Here is a 15,186-nt window from a genome sequence, read left to right as displayed (position 1 = left end):
TACAGCCTCATTACAATGAAACCCAATGTCTAAAAATTGTTCTTATTTTGGGCTTGTACCACAGTAAGTGTCAAGACTTTAAACTCTACTAAATACAAAACAAACAAAAAGACTTTATATATTCATGTTTATTTAAGAAAATATAGTAGTGATGTATTATTTTTTAAGTATACAGCTAATATATTTGGAGTTATTTAAAATTTATATTGAGAGAAATGTATTTTCACTATTTCTGTAGATGAGCATCTATATAAGACTTAAATTGATTGTTGTTTTATATCAAACAACTTTTATAATACTTGTTTTTATTGTTATAATATTTTATAAATTTTAAGGAATATGACAAAAAAGATATTGTAGGTATTGAAGGGTGGATCTATTTGAGGAGCAGTGGTACAAAAGGGAAACAAGAATGTGATTCAATTCTATTTAATTAAAATATGTTTTTAAATGTTAACAAATTCAGATAAATTGAAATCATGTAACTTTTCTCATCATAATGCAATAAAAGTTTAAAAAAATGTTTCTACATACTTAACAGAGACAAGGGAAAATGGACAGAATTTGGAAAATATTTGAAAACTGTCCTATCGCAAGACATTGTAAAGATTTATAAAGAACTCAAAAGCTCAATAGTGAGTAAATACACAATCATTGCCCCAGACAGCCATTCTGATAAACAAAACCTCTGCAAGATGTTTCTTTACACGGTTGGCTTTTATCACAAGACAGCAAACACATCCTGGCAGGAATACAGAAGAAAGAGTACGCTTAGAGACTTTCTCTACAAATATAGAGTAGTATGGAGTTTATGGAAGCAAATACAAAGTTTTTGAACACAGCTTAAACTAAAAGTCCTTATCGACAGGAGTTGCATTACTACTTAAAGGAAAACACCAAAAGAAAAAAAATTAAGAAAAAGTGGTTTGTGTAACCCTTCTTAGAATATCTACAGTATTAAATTAGCTTCACTGTTCATTAATGGTTAAACAGTCTTTTAAAAATTTGTATATATAAACATTATAATACTTTGAAACTAGAAACAGTATAGGCTTCCATTTTGTAGCATTTGTAACAACATGGACTGTGTTGGAGAAAACTAGATTAAGTAATATATTGAATTAAGTAACTGAAGTACATAATAACAAACAATACAAAGTATCAACTTACGTAAACCCAAAAAAATTAAAACCTAAATTCATAGAAGTAGGGAGGGAATTTCTAAGTATCCTCTAAAAAACATGTTTCTTTTGTTTTCTTCTATTAATTTCATAAGGGGAGGGTATATATTTACATCTATAATCCATTGTTTTTGTTTGTAAGTGGTGAGAAGTTTAGATACATAGAGTAGAGAAAGATTGATTCATAGGTACAATATCATTGTTAAGTAATGTGTACGTTCTGGTGTTCTATCATACAACAGGGTAAATAGAGATAACAAAACCCCTGCTCATCCCAGTAGCAAGAAGATAGTATTGTAACAGTGCACACTGCAAAAAAAAATGCATTAAAAAACAGCATGATGTAAAACAATAATGAATAGAAGATTTTAGCATTGTGGAGCAAAATATATTATTTTATTTCCACTTGAAAACATAATTAAAGTAAAACTAACCATTAAAGATTATGTTATATTAAATATCAGATGGAGTATTTCAACTCTATGTGTTAATTTATACTCAGTTATAGATATTCCCAACTCTCCTGAGGTCTCTAAAAAATACTTCTTAAGTTCAATATCCACCTAAACACATAGCTCCTTTTTTCTTTATAATTCACTATTCCTCTTTAGTCTAAGCACCCCTATCTTTCAGAAAACACTTATTAAAATTACTGCCTGATATATTTAGAACTTGAGGTCCTCTAAAGATCCAGATGTCAAAGGGTCGGTCCCTAGCTTGAGGCTATTGGAAAATGGCACAACTTTGACAATGATGACTTCAAAGTCACTGAGGAAAGAGAGTCAAAAAGGTGAGTGGGACCATACCTCTCCCTTTTATTCTTCTTCAGTTTCTGATATTGTCATGCAGACTTCCTGTAGGAGGTCTAAAAGCATTGAATCTGCTTGAACATGAACTGAAATTTACAAAAATGTAAGCTAAAATAAACCTTTATCTCAACTAGTTTTTCATTGTAACAGAAAGCTAAAGGGGCCTGAGTGTGATTTCTTTTTATTTATTTATTTTTTTATTTATTGATATTTTTATTAGATATTTTCTTTATTTACATGTAAATTTCTCCATTCCCAGTTTCCCCTCCAAAAAACAAAGAAACAAACAAAAACAACAAAAATAAACCCCTCTTGCCTCCCCACTCCTCATGCCTTCCACCCTACCCTCTCCTACTTATTGGCCCTGGCATTCCCCTACACTGGGGCACAGAACATTCACAGGACCGAGGTCCTCTCCTCTTATTGATGATCAATTTTGCAATCCTCTACTATACACATACTGCCAGAACAATCAGACCCCTCCATGTGCAGTCCTTGGTTGGTGTTTGAGACCCTGGGAGCTCTGAGGGTACTAGTTAGTTCATATTGTTGTTCGTCCTAAGGAGATGCAAACCCCTCAGCTCCATAGGTCCTTTCTCTAACTCCTTCATTGAGGACCCTGTACTCAGTTCAATGGATGGCTGTGAGCCTCTACATCTGTATTAGTCAGGTACTGTCAGAGCCTCTCAGGAGATAGCTCTATTTAGGCTGGCTTTCCCTTCCTTCAGTCACTGCTCCATAGTTAATCTCTGCAACTCCATCCATGGGTATTTGGTTCCCCTTTTTAAGAAGGAATGAAATATCCACATTTCAGTCTTCCTTCTTCTTGAGTTCCTTGTAGTTTGTGTGTTATTCTTCCTGTATTCCAAACTTCAGGGCTAATAACCACTTATCAGAGAGTGCATACCGTGTTTGTTCTTTTGTGATTGGGTTACCTCACTCAGGATGATATTCTCAGATCCATCCATTTACCTCATATAACTCCTTTTACTAAGGCTTTCCATCTGATAATAATTGACTAAATCCTCTCAGAAACATTTTGTCTGGTTGGTTAATTGTATAGACTGGTAAAGACAGAAGAATATATGCCTACATAGGTAAACAATGGTTCAGTCAATGAAATAAAACCCCTAATTTGTATGAAATATATTTTAACTTCCCATCACACCTGGGTATGATGGAAAACACTGACAAAGAGCAATAATGAAAGCAAGGGTTTACTTCAGCTTGAGAACCCAGATCATAGCCTATTATTGAGGGAAAGAAGTCAAATCAGGGACTAAAAGCAGGAAATTAGGCAGACTTACTCTGTATTTGACACAGTATTCCCTCTGTGTAAGGAACTAACCTCATTGCCAAAGATCTACACACACACCACCCCCGCCAAAAAAAAAAAAAGTTGAGAATACTCTATTCTGGCTGACTTACAGGGAATATTATATGAAGTGAGCTTTCTGATATGGTTCAAATCTACTCACAATAAGCTTGTTGCTCTTAGTCAGTTAAAATTTATCCTCTAGAGACATGGTCACTGATCATTGTGGTTCACACAAATTCCTTATTTTTTTATTTATTCTTTTATTTTTCTCTTAAACATCACATCCCAACCACAATTTTCTGGTCCTTTGTTTCTTCAAGCCTCTTCCTCTTTTCTCCTTGCCTCCATTCTCCACAACATCTACCCCTTTCCTCTCTTCAGAGAAGAGTAGGGGCATCAACCCAACACAATATAGCAAGCTACAACAAAACCAGGCACAGATCATCACAGTAAGGCTGTGGGAAGACAAGAGTCCCACATGTAGGCAAAAGAATCGGGGACAACCAATGTTCATACTCCTAGGATTTCTGTAAGACTATCAAGCTATAGTTATAACATACATGAAGAAGGCTAAGGTCAGATCTCAAAGGCTCTCTGCTCTCTTCAAGATCCCATGAGTCCCAGTAGATATGCTCTTTGAATTATGTTCTCCTGGTATGTCCCTGACCTGACATGTGCCTCCTATTCTTCCTTCCCCTCTTCCACTGGACACCTGAGCTCTGCCGAATGTTTGGCTGTGATTCTCTGTATCTTCTTCCATCAGTTGTTGAGTGAAATATCTCTGGTCTTTTTAATGATGATTATGCTAGGCTATGGTCCCAGCACATTCTGCAGGCAAGGCATATCAGCTTTGTCTTTCTGGGTCTGGGTTACTTCACTCAGGATGATTTTTTTCCTTGTTCCATCAGCCTGCAAATTTCATGATGTCATTGTTTTCTTAACAGCTGAGTAATACTCCATTAAACATTTTCTTCATACATTATTTGGTTGAAGAGAGCTGGGATGATTCTTGTTTCTAGCTGTGGCATATTATGAATAAAGCTGCTTTAAACATAGTTGAGCAAGTGTCCTTGTGATAGGATGGAGCATCCTTTGCCCAAGAGTGCTGGGTCTTGAGGTAGTTCAATTTCTTGTTTTGTACGAAGCTGGAATATTGATTTTTCACCATGAATGTGTAAATTTGCTTCCCCCGTCAGCAGTGGGAGGAGTTTTCCATTTCTTCCTCATCTTTATCAGCATGAATTGCCATTTGTGTTCTTGTTCTTAGCCACTCTGACAGGTGTGAGATGGAATCTCAAAATCATTTTCATTTGCATTTCTTTGATGGCTAAGAATGTTGAACTTTTTAAAAGTATTTCTTAGCTTTTGAGATTGTTCTGTTAAGAATGATCTGTTTCTGTCTATACTCCAGCTTTCAAAATTATATTATGCAGTTTGTTGATGTGTAGTTTCCTGAGTTCTGTGTTTTGGATTCAATCCCTCTGTCAAATACTGTTGTACCAAGGTAGGGCCTGCGTCTCTCTCCAAGGTGCTGAGGCCTGCAGGCGGGGCACCCATTAGTTAAAAAGAAGGCAATATATAAATGAGATATTTTACTGTAGAAAGGAGAAAATAGGCTGGTCAAGTAGAGAGAAGAAAAGGAGAGGAACGAGAGGAGAAGAGGAGAGAGACAGAAAAAGAGAAAGAGAGAAAAAGAGATAGCAAGAGGGAGAGAGAGAGAGAGGGAGAGACAGAGAGAGAGAGAGAGAGAGAGAGAGAGAGAGAACAGGAAAAAGAGAAAGAGCAAGAGAGGAAGAGAAGAAGCAAGAGAGAGAAGAGACAAAGAGCAAGAGAGACAGGAGCGGGGAAAACCACCCCTTATATTGTATGGGGCATGGAATGCATGGCTGTGCTGTGGTCAGATAGATGACTGAAGATAGGGTCCAGCTAGAATGCTGGGAACTTGGGGCATTATCTGCCTGATAGAGCACACATCTCCTGCAGGGGCAATGTGATGGGTTGTAACCGAAACAAATTCTCAGGAATTATGACCAAACTCCTTCTGGCCCCTGCAAGCAGAAAACTGCCCGTGAAGGCTCTAGGGCTCCAAGCCAATTGCTCAACTGAGCTTAAGTTGCCTGAGCAGACCACTGCTTCACACTACCCTACAAGATATGGTGTCGGATAATATCTTTTTTCATTCTGTAAATTTGTGTCTCTTAGTAATATCTGAACATAAACTCATAAACTCTCATCAATATGAGTGCCCAAACCTAAGCAAAAAAAGGATGAATTGGGTATATCAGAGTGGATAGCTAAAGCTCATCAAGTACCTTTATTTAAAAATATTTATTTTAGCATTTGATGTTATTATATAATTATATCTTTTATCACTTCCTTTTACTTCATTCAATACCTTTTTATTCTCTACTTTGCCTTCTTTCAAGTACATTACCTAATTTTTCTTTAATTATTGTTAAATTATGTATTTATTCACATTCCTGAAAACACAATTTCAAAATTGTTCAGTTTGTCTCCTCATATATCTATGTATCTCTACGTTCCTAATACAAATACATGACATTGGGATTTTGACCAACTATGTAGCCATGGTTGAAAGGGTCAAAACTTTTACTATTCAGATGACTTTGATGTCTCATAGTTTGGAGATTTAAGATATTCTTTGGCTTGAGTTGGATATTCTAAGTGTCTGGGGAAGAAAAAGTTCTGGCAATGTTCCTCATAAAAACAAACAAGTGAAGTACACTCATGCCATTTTTTATGAAATGTATAGTTTTACTTCAGATGTAAAAATTAAGGTTATGCACTTTCTGTCATTTAAACAAACTGTAAGCCCTGAATAGTGATATTTTAAAGTAGTGAAATACTTTGTAATAGGGCATGCTACACATGTAAAATGTCATGTCTACTTAACATGTTCCACTACTTATCTTTGAGAATTTTGTCATTATCTAGTAACTTAGAAATGAAAAGGAACAATAGCACAGTGGACACTGTTGCTAATGTGCTAATCTTCCATCCTTTTCTATAACTGATTAACAAGAGAAAAGTAAAAGGTTAATTTTGTAATTACATGCTTCTCTGAAGTAAATTATGCATGCTACCACATTCATTGACACAGTATAATGGGCACTTTATGGAGAAGTGGTTTTCTCTGAGGCAAGAACAATCAAAAGTGTATTTTTAGGAAACAAGTAGGCAGAAATCAAACAGTGAAAAGATGTATTTCTACCAAAAAAAAGTGTTCTTGAACAGCTTTTGCCTTTGAAGCAAAATATGGTGTTTATAAGTCACTCACTCTAACCAGAAAAGTCAAGATTAAGCCTGAATCATATGTAACTCTTAAACTTGTCTTCTTCACTTATGGAACATAAATTTTTATATTTAAAGATTGATTTATTCATTAATATATAAAATGATTATAGTGAATCTATGATTAAATTCTAAAATGTGGTAATGTATGTATAGAAATGAATGCATTGTCTGTCTCATATGGGACTTTTGATACATTTTAGGTGTGATATTGAGTCACAAGAAAAGTTAAAATTATGAGAATGAAATATATGCGTTAAGGAAATTCTGTTTTTTTAAAGATTTTATTGTTGTATGTAAGTACACTGTAGCTGTTTTCAGACACACCAGAAGAGTGTGTCAGATCTCATTACAGATGGTTGTGAGCCACCATGTGGTTGCTGGGATTTGAACTCAGGACCTTTGGAAGAGCAGTCAGTGCTCTTAACTGCTGAGCCATCTCTCTAGCCCCCAAGAAAATTCTTAATTAGAAGTATCTACATAAATAAACCTTTCTGAGACCATATATACCTTTGTTTTATTGTTTGTGAGTAAAGAATTAAGTTTTAGAGTTGAATATAAAAAATTCATATATTTCATATGCATTCCTTAATTCATAGCATTCAAGTTGAAATATGAGCATGTTTATGATTAAACTTTTGCACACATTGGGACCGCTTCCCCATGCTTAAGGCTTGAGTCCAAGCCACTGTTTACTTATCGTTTCATGATTTTATCTTATGCTTACAATTGAATAGGGTCACTTAAAATGAAACCTATCTTCTTGTCATATTTTCTTTCTCCATGGAAAATAGTAGCACAGTAACTTTCTGGGAGGTTGTAATACACCAAGACATAGGCACTTCCAATACCCTTAATCATTTCTTCATCTCTTCTGCTGAAGAATTTAGCCTTCACGATGATGGGTTGCTCAGTGAGCTTTCCTTCCCCAAAACTTTGTATTAGGCCAATCACACAACATAAATGATAGGAGCAACTCCAGTCTTATTTTTTCTTTTGTAGCATTGATTCATGTCTGCTCACTAACCAAATTCCATAATTTATCTACATTGACAGTTGGGCAGAAGTTCTGGTTCCTCTTCAAGTCATAATGCCTCATACCAACTTTCCAAAAGAAACCTGGATGTACTTTCTCAAAGTTGATCCTGTGGTGATGTATGCTGCCATCATTCCCACAGTGGGTGTCCTGGGTGCATCGTGTGCTCACCAGTGTGGCTGTGGTTGTGGCTCACGTGGCTCTGAAAGTTTTGGGGTTGTTTTCAGGCTGGATAGCATGGCAGTGACAGAAAGTTAGGGGCTTCTCGTCATATTTTATGTATGCAGTTATGTTTGTAAAATAAATACTATACTCTATAGCATATTTCTAGAAGTTATTCATGCTTAAAAGGTTAATAACTATTAAGCAGCAATTTTCTACTTACTCCTCCTAGCTTTTGGCAAAGACTTCTTGTCTCTATGATTTTCAAGTACTTCTAAATGGAAAAGCTTCTTGACATTGTTTTTGGCAATGATTTCTTGGATTTTACATCAAAATCATGGGCAATGATATCAAATATAGAAAAGCAGAACTATATCCAACTCAAAAGCTTCTTCACACTGAAGTAAAAAATCAATAAACAGACAGCCAAAATGAATGATATATATTCATGTATATATAGCTATGCATACATATAAATATATCTATATACATTTAGATATATACATATAGCTATATATACATATTTGTACATATATATGGGTACATAGACACATATACATATACACACACATGGATCCTCTGTACAACTACTACATCATCCAGTTTAGTATCATTACAGGATTCTTTAGTGTTCCAATGATTTTATATATGTATATGTATGTGTATTTGTATGTGTATGTGTATATGTATAAAGTTCATTGGCAAAGAAGAAACACAATTTTTAATATGGTTAAAAATATAACTTGATATTTATCCAAAGAAAAACTGACCACAAATACCAAAATGCCTGATCAAGTACTCAATTATAGGAAATAAAAAACAAATCAAGGAATCAATAAGATACATCCCACCTAGTAAGTTGAACACTAACATACACACAAACACACACTGATACAGACACATACACACATGCACACAGACATGGATGATGACATCAATGCATACACATACAAATACATATATACACATGTACACACATATATGCAGAAGCACACACAATTATATCTACACATGTGTACACATATGCATACATATGTAAATATTCAGAATCAAGAAATATCCCCCTGATAGGACCATACAGATAAGAAACAATTATAGGGTTTTTTTATGAGGCCTTTCAAGATAAAATTAGGAATATCTCACTGTGGGTCATTTTTTTTCTAGTTCTGTCAATTTGCATGCCAATTTCATGTTGTCATTTTTTGTTCATATCTGAGTAAAAGTTCATGTATAAATGCATCACATTATTTTTATCCATTTTCCTCTGAAGAACATCTGTGTGGTTTCCAGTGTCTGCTATAATGAATGGTGCAAAAAATGCATATGGTTGAGGAAGTGGTTCTCTGGTAGGATGAAGCATCTTTTGGCCATATGCCCAAGAGTGGAATAGCCTGGCATTGAAGTAGCTTGACTCCCATCTTTCTGAAAGAGTCATCTTCACTCAGTCTCAGCAAGATGAAGATGTTATATATTCACTTCTATGTGACTATTAGCTATAAAGTCAATGATTACTAAGCTACAATCCATAGAGCAACAGAACTTTGGTGGACAGTAAGGGACTAGAGAGAACAGATAGATCTCTTTAGGAAAGGGAAATGGGATAATTATGGATGGTTGAAAGGGAATAGCATGGGAGGGTAAATTTGAGAGGGGAATTGAGAGGGTAATGTGGATGGGAATACAAGGTGGGACATTAAGTTAGGGAACACTTGAGGGGAATTTGAACATCTAATATAATAGATACTTCCTAATATATAGATATGTATGACTATGATCTAAATGAAAATTCCAAATAATGAGAGAGACAGTCTAAACTGGATGTATGATCATCAAATTAGCATTTTATAACAGGGCTTGTATTATACCTGATTTAGTCGGTGGATCAAGTATTCCCATGGGAAACCTCAAAGACACAGGCTATTGCCAAGAGTATAGATTCTTCATCACAAACTGGCAACAAATTCTACTCGATGAACACACAACATGCACAGCTCATTGACCATGGAGATGTCAAACTTGTGCCTACATAGATCCTTCAATCCCTATGTTCTTTGTACTCTAGACACTTAATAATAAGAGAAATATAAACACTAAGGCAACCACAAAACTTTTATCTACATTGGTATACTGTCTGCAAGATATACAAGAGCAATGGCGGTACAGAGCTTATGGGAATAACCAACCAACAACTGATCAGACTTATGGCCCACTCTATGAGATGAGATCCATACCTAATATTGCTTAGATAACCAAGAACCATAGACTAGCAAGTACAAGATCCTAGGGTAAAACCAAATATTACTTGTTAAAAAACAAAAACAGGTTATAGTGATGGTGTTTCACAATGGTTTTCTGCTATACTCATAGATCAGTGCCTTGTTAGCCATCATCATAGAAGTTTTCTACTGTAGCAGATGAGAACAACTAGAGAGATCCACAGCCAGACATTATTCATAGAGTGAAAGGTGTTGGAGAATTGAGCCCTACATAACAGAATGCAGAATGCAGAATGCAAAAGACACTCCAGGTTGTTCTATTCAATTTCAATTGACCAGAATGAACAGAAGGCCACCTGCTGATGTGGATAGCCCCTATTGCCCACACAGCACAAGCCTAGACTTTCCTTTTATCATTATTATTTTTATTAGATATTTTTATTTATTTGCATTTCAAATTTTATTTCCTTTCCTCATATCCTCTCCCAACCCCCCACTATCCCATTCTTCCCCCTCCTCCTGCTCACTAATCCACCCACTCCCACTTCCTTGTTCTGGCAATCCCCTACACTGGGGCATCTAGCCTTCACAAGACCAAAGGCCTCTCCTTTCATTGATGTCCCACAAAGCCATCCTATGCTACACATGTGACTGAAGCCTTGAGTCCCTCCTTGAGTACTCTTTGGTTGGTGGTTTCATCCCTGGCTCTGGGAGTACTGTTTGGTTCATATTATTATTCCTCCTAAGCTCAAGTCCAAATGGATCAGGACCTCAAGATACACTGGATAAAACCAGATACACTGAAACTGATAGAAAAGAAAGTAGGGAAGAGCCTTGAGCACATTGGCATAGGAGAAAATTTCCTGAACAAAACACCGATACCTTATACTCTAAGATCTAGCCTTTCCTTAATATTGCAGAAAAGCAGGAAAACCTAGAATGGTAAGTAACTTTATTACAATCTAGAACTAAACCATTAAAATAAGGGATTAAGAAAATTCACCTTGAGTTTCCAACATTATGTTGCTTTCAGTGTTCAAATATAAAAGTCGTTTTTGTTTTCTTTCTGAGGAAATTTTCTTATATTGTTTTTAATAATTATAATGGAATCAGCTAAATGAATAATGCTGTTTAATACTGCAAGCTTTACATTAACATATAAGAAATACTTTTTAGAGCAGAAACATGATATTCTATATATATCCATAAAATACCTAGTCAATGTCTTCTCACAACATAATTCCATATTTTAGTAAATCATAGCTTGAGAATAAGCTACTTCGAGAATATCAATGTAGAGAACTAGTTCTTTGTGATAAGTAAGGTATCAAGCCTACAAACTCTTTTCCTTTTGTGTGAGTTCCTAGTATTTTTAATTTGCTTTTTTACTTTTAGATGAAAAAAATTAATTTTTGTTTGTTTGGTTTGGTTTGGTTTGGTTTTTCAAGATGGAGTTTCTCTGTATCTGTTCTTTGGTTGTCTTGGAACTCACTCTGTAGACCAGGTGGGCCTCAAACTCAGAGATCCACCTGCCTCTGTGTCCCAGATGCTGAGATTAAAAGCATATGCCACCACTGCCCAGCTAAATTTAAATTTGTGTAGGTTGTTTTTGATATTCTTCCCTACCATTGTTTCTTAGAGATCTTCTCCAACTCTATATTTCAAACTTCATGTTACTTTCTAATTTCTCAAAAAAATAAATAAAACAATAAATACTGTATAAATAAAACAAAAGAAGACCACGCATATTACTGAAACTAGAAGATGAGATTAAGTAGTTCAAAAGCCTAGGCAGGACCTTACTACTATGGTATACTATATTATTCTGCCAAAGGCACAAAGCAGTACAATGACATGTTGCTATACCCATAGGGTAGCACATCATTCAACCTTCTTCAGAGGAAATTCCTCTAGCAGTAGATAGGAATTACAAAAGAAATATACAACTGGACAATTTGCGAACAGTAGGAGACTTTGAAATACTCAGTTCTAAATATGTTTTAAAACCCCTTACGTCAATGTTCAAGGATCTATTCTGAAGAGGAAGCCATAAGACTGTATTAGCCAGAAGTAATAATCTTCAAGCCAACACTGTTCTACTGACACAATCAGAAGGATATCCATATGAACCCAGAGAGCCCATAAAAGCATGTCAAAGACCAGCAAGATTCAAAACAGACAAAATCCCAGCACTGGGAGAAGGAAGTGTGGACAAAGTTCTTCCCCTATTTAAGAAAATATTTGTAATTTTTTTAATGCTGAGAGAGGGAATATTAGTTTTCTCCAAAGAACTGTCATAGATTATGTCAGTGACACTCCAGGGTTTTCTCCATGCCTAGGAGATGGCCAAGACAAAATGGACTCTACAGACTGTATGTGTGTGTGTATGTGTGTGTGTGTGTGTGTATGTGTGTTTGTGTGTGTGCATGCATGTGTGTCAGAGTATGTCTATAGGAATGGGTGTATGTTTCTGTGTGTTCCTTTGTGCAACTTTTGTTTTGTCACATTTTTGTCAAACATTTCAAATTAAAACCACATAAATCAAAGCAGTATTGCATCTGAACTCCAAATGCCTGATATATTTAAAATAATTAATCTTTTCATTTTTCATAATATTTTTATTAAATAAATATATCTTTTTACAAATGAAATAATCTTTAATAATTTAGCAAGCCTAATAAGAGGAAGAAAAAAGTTTATATGTATCCAGGCTCACTGGAGTACAACTTCTTATCTCTAAATCACATTATATTTCCAGTGTAAAATATTATGATAAAGATTAATGTAAATTATGGATTATCATATCACAATTGGAAAACAACTGGATATAAGGAATGACATATAATTGTAACCCTGATATAGGTCTGTCCAAAGTAAATATAATTTAATATTTCTTAAAACCAATTAAAAAATTATGATCAGCTTTCACAATTTTACATCAGAATCTGAAATCCAAGAAGAAAATAGTGATGTATGTTCACATAATTTGGAAGGACATATTATATTCTACTGTAAGATTGTATACAAGCTCAGTTCTTTTACTTTGAAAGTATTGATCTTGCTACTATCATTATCTGTTTAGATATCATAGTATAATAATATACTGTTTGACTTGACAGACATTGAAATACAGATGGAGAGATAATATACAGATTCCCAAAAATATTTAGGAAACATCTAGATATGCCTTCAAAATGACACACATAGATAATGGTGAGAGTGTTCAGATATGAACAAACCAAAACAACACACCATGGCATGGTATGAACAGTATGATGGGTTATTATCAGTCAGTTCATTCCCTATGGAGGTGCTTCAGCCAAATCTGTAACAGAAAACTGGAATATGTATTCAAGACAGCCATCTGCAGATTGCACTGAGTTCTTATCCTTTTACTGCTGTTGCCTTAGTTACTATTTTCACCAGCGTGTTTTATTTTGAGACAGTCTCCATCTTCATATATTTTTGTTTTCACAAATTCACTCACAGGCAGTGCCCACTTTAGATGCAACATGTCTTTGCAAGCCAGGATCTTAAAGTAGATCTGTCAGGAAGAATTGGAATGCACAGGCTTGGGCTGTGGATAAACTGCTGCTCATCTGTTCAACACTGGTTATAGTTACCTAAAAATGTATGTGGGAGAAAGATTTCTGTAGCAGGCTTTTAGTACTAGCTTCAGGTTCAGGAAAGCAAGTGAATAAAGGTGTTGAATTTGCATATGTTAATAAACTCAGAATATACTTACTCTTGTAAAAGTTTGGTGATTTTATATTTTATTTTGATTAGACCACTTGAAATAGCTCATATATTTTAGGAACTTATCATCTAGCTATAGTAATATTTCATCATCCTTTCTTAAAGTGAACACTAATATTTGCTTATCAATAATGTATAAAAATTCTTGTGAACGAAACTTGCTTTAACTATCACAGATTTAAATCCAAAAATTTATAAGTTATATTTCTGCTAAAGACCTAATAATTTCAATACAAAGGAAAATAATTATATAAAAGTCTGACAAACTCTCCCCCATCCCTGAAAGCAAGTAAACAAACACAGGAGGTTAATAGAATTTTTTACATAAATAAATATGGTTACTTCAATTAAAGAAAATAGTTACATTTTAAAGACTATAATAAGTTTGAGTTAAGTAATGTCAAAATAAAAATTCTAGTCAAAATTTATTTGTTAAATATTAGAATAATCATTTTCAGAACTAGATCAGAAGAAAAATGATTGACTATAATTTACAGATAACTAAATCAAAAGCTGCACATGGTAAGGATTTGAAAGATGCAGCAAATATAGGGAAGTTTTTCATAGTAACATTTGTAGTTTCAAACAACCATGTTATAAAGATACAGTAATGATTCAATGAAATAATTAGGGTTTGGGGAGGCTTGATGTTTCTGCCATATAAACCATGGGCCATCTTTTCCTCATTGTTGCTTAAGAGCACCTCAGAGCTTCTGTAGTACATGTCATGTTTGCTGTGGCTGGCTGACTACAGAGTAGAATATCGTTCAATAGTATGGGCCATGTGGTGTTTCTACAATACTGTAGTGAAAATACAGACTAATTAGATTGGTAGAATGGTGTGGCTTACCTGGTAGAGTGATTAGCTAGCATGAAGGAAGCCCAAGGTCCAAACACAGCAACACATGCATTAAAGGTGGAGGTTAATGCTTGTATTGCCAGAAATTGTGAAGTGAGGCCAGGAGCTTGTGACATTTAAGGTCATTTTTGGCTACTTAAATTAAGATAGCCTGAAATATGTGAGTCCCTGACTCAAAGTAAAAACGCAAATGAAAAGTTTAAAATACTATTTTGACAATGAGGTGGAAATAGAAATTCAAATGTTTTCTCTAGTGAACACAGTGTTTGAAGCCTTAGTCAGCACAATACAAAAGAAATAGACAAAGCTGATATTGCTTGAAAGAGATGTCAAATTATCATTGTTTGTTATACATTACCATCTATGTGGTATCTCCAAAATGATGTAAAATCCTTAACAATGCATAAGAAGATTTAAAATGCAGTTTGAATACACATTAGAAAACAGATACTTCAGATTTTGTATAAGAAGTACGAGAAAATTATTTTGAAACAAAATCTCACTGTAGATTTTTATTTTATTTTTTGTTTTTGTTTT

The 15,186-nt window shown here is 34.7% G+C and overlaps 1 long non-coding RNA gene across 1 annotated transcript in view; it reads left to right on the top strand.

The window, feature by feature from the left end:
* The window catches only part of LOC116092249, a 34,553-nt gene that overhangs the window by 18,297 nt on the left and 1,070 nt on the right, over positions 1-15,186 (top strand). The gene's annotated exons all lie outside the window — the stretch shown is intronic.

The sequence above is a fragment of the Mastomys coucha genome, unplaced genomic scaffold, assembly GCF_008632895.1.
Source record: "Mastomys coucha isolate ucsf_1 unplaced genomic scaffold, UCSF_Mcou_1 pScaffold15, whole genome shotgun sequence".
Taxonomy (NCBI): Eukaryota; Metazoa; Chordata; class Mammalia; order Rodentia; family Muridae; genus Mastomys; species Mastomys coucha.
Note: the sequence above shows the minus strand (reverse complement) of the source record. Positions and strands in the feature narration are given on the sequence as shown.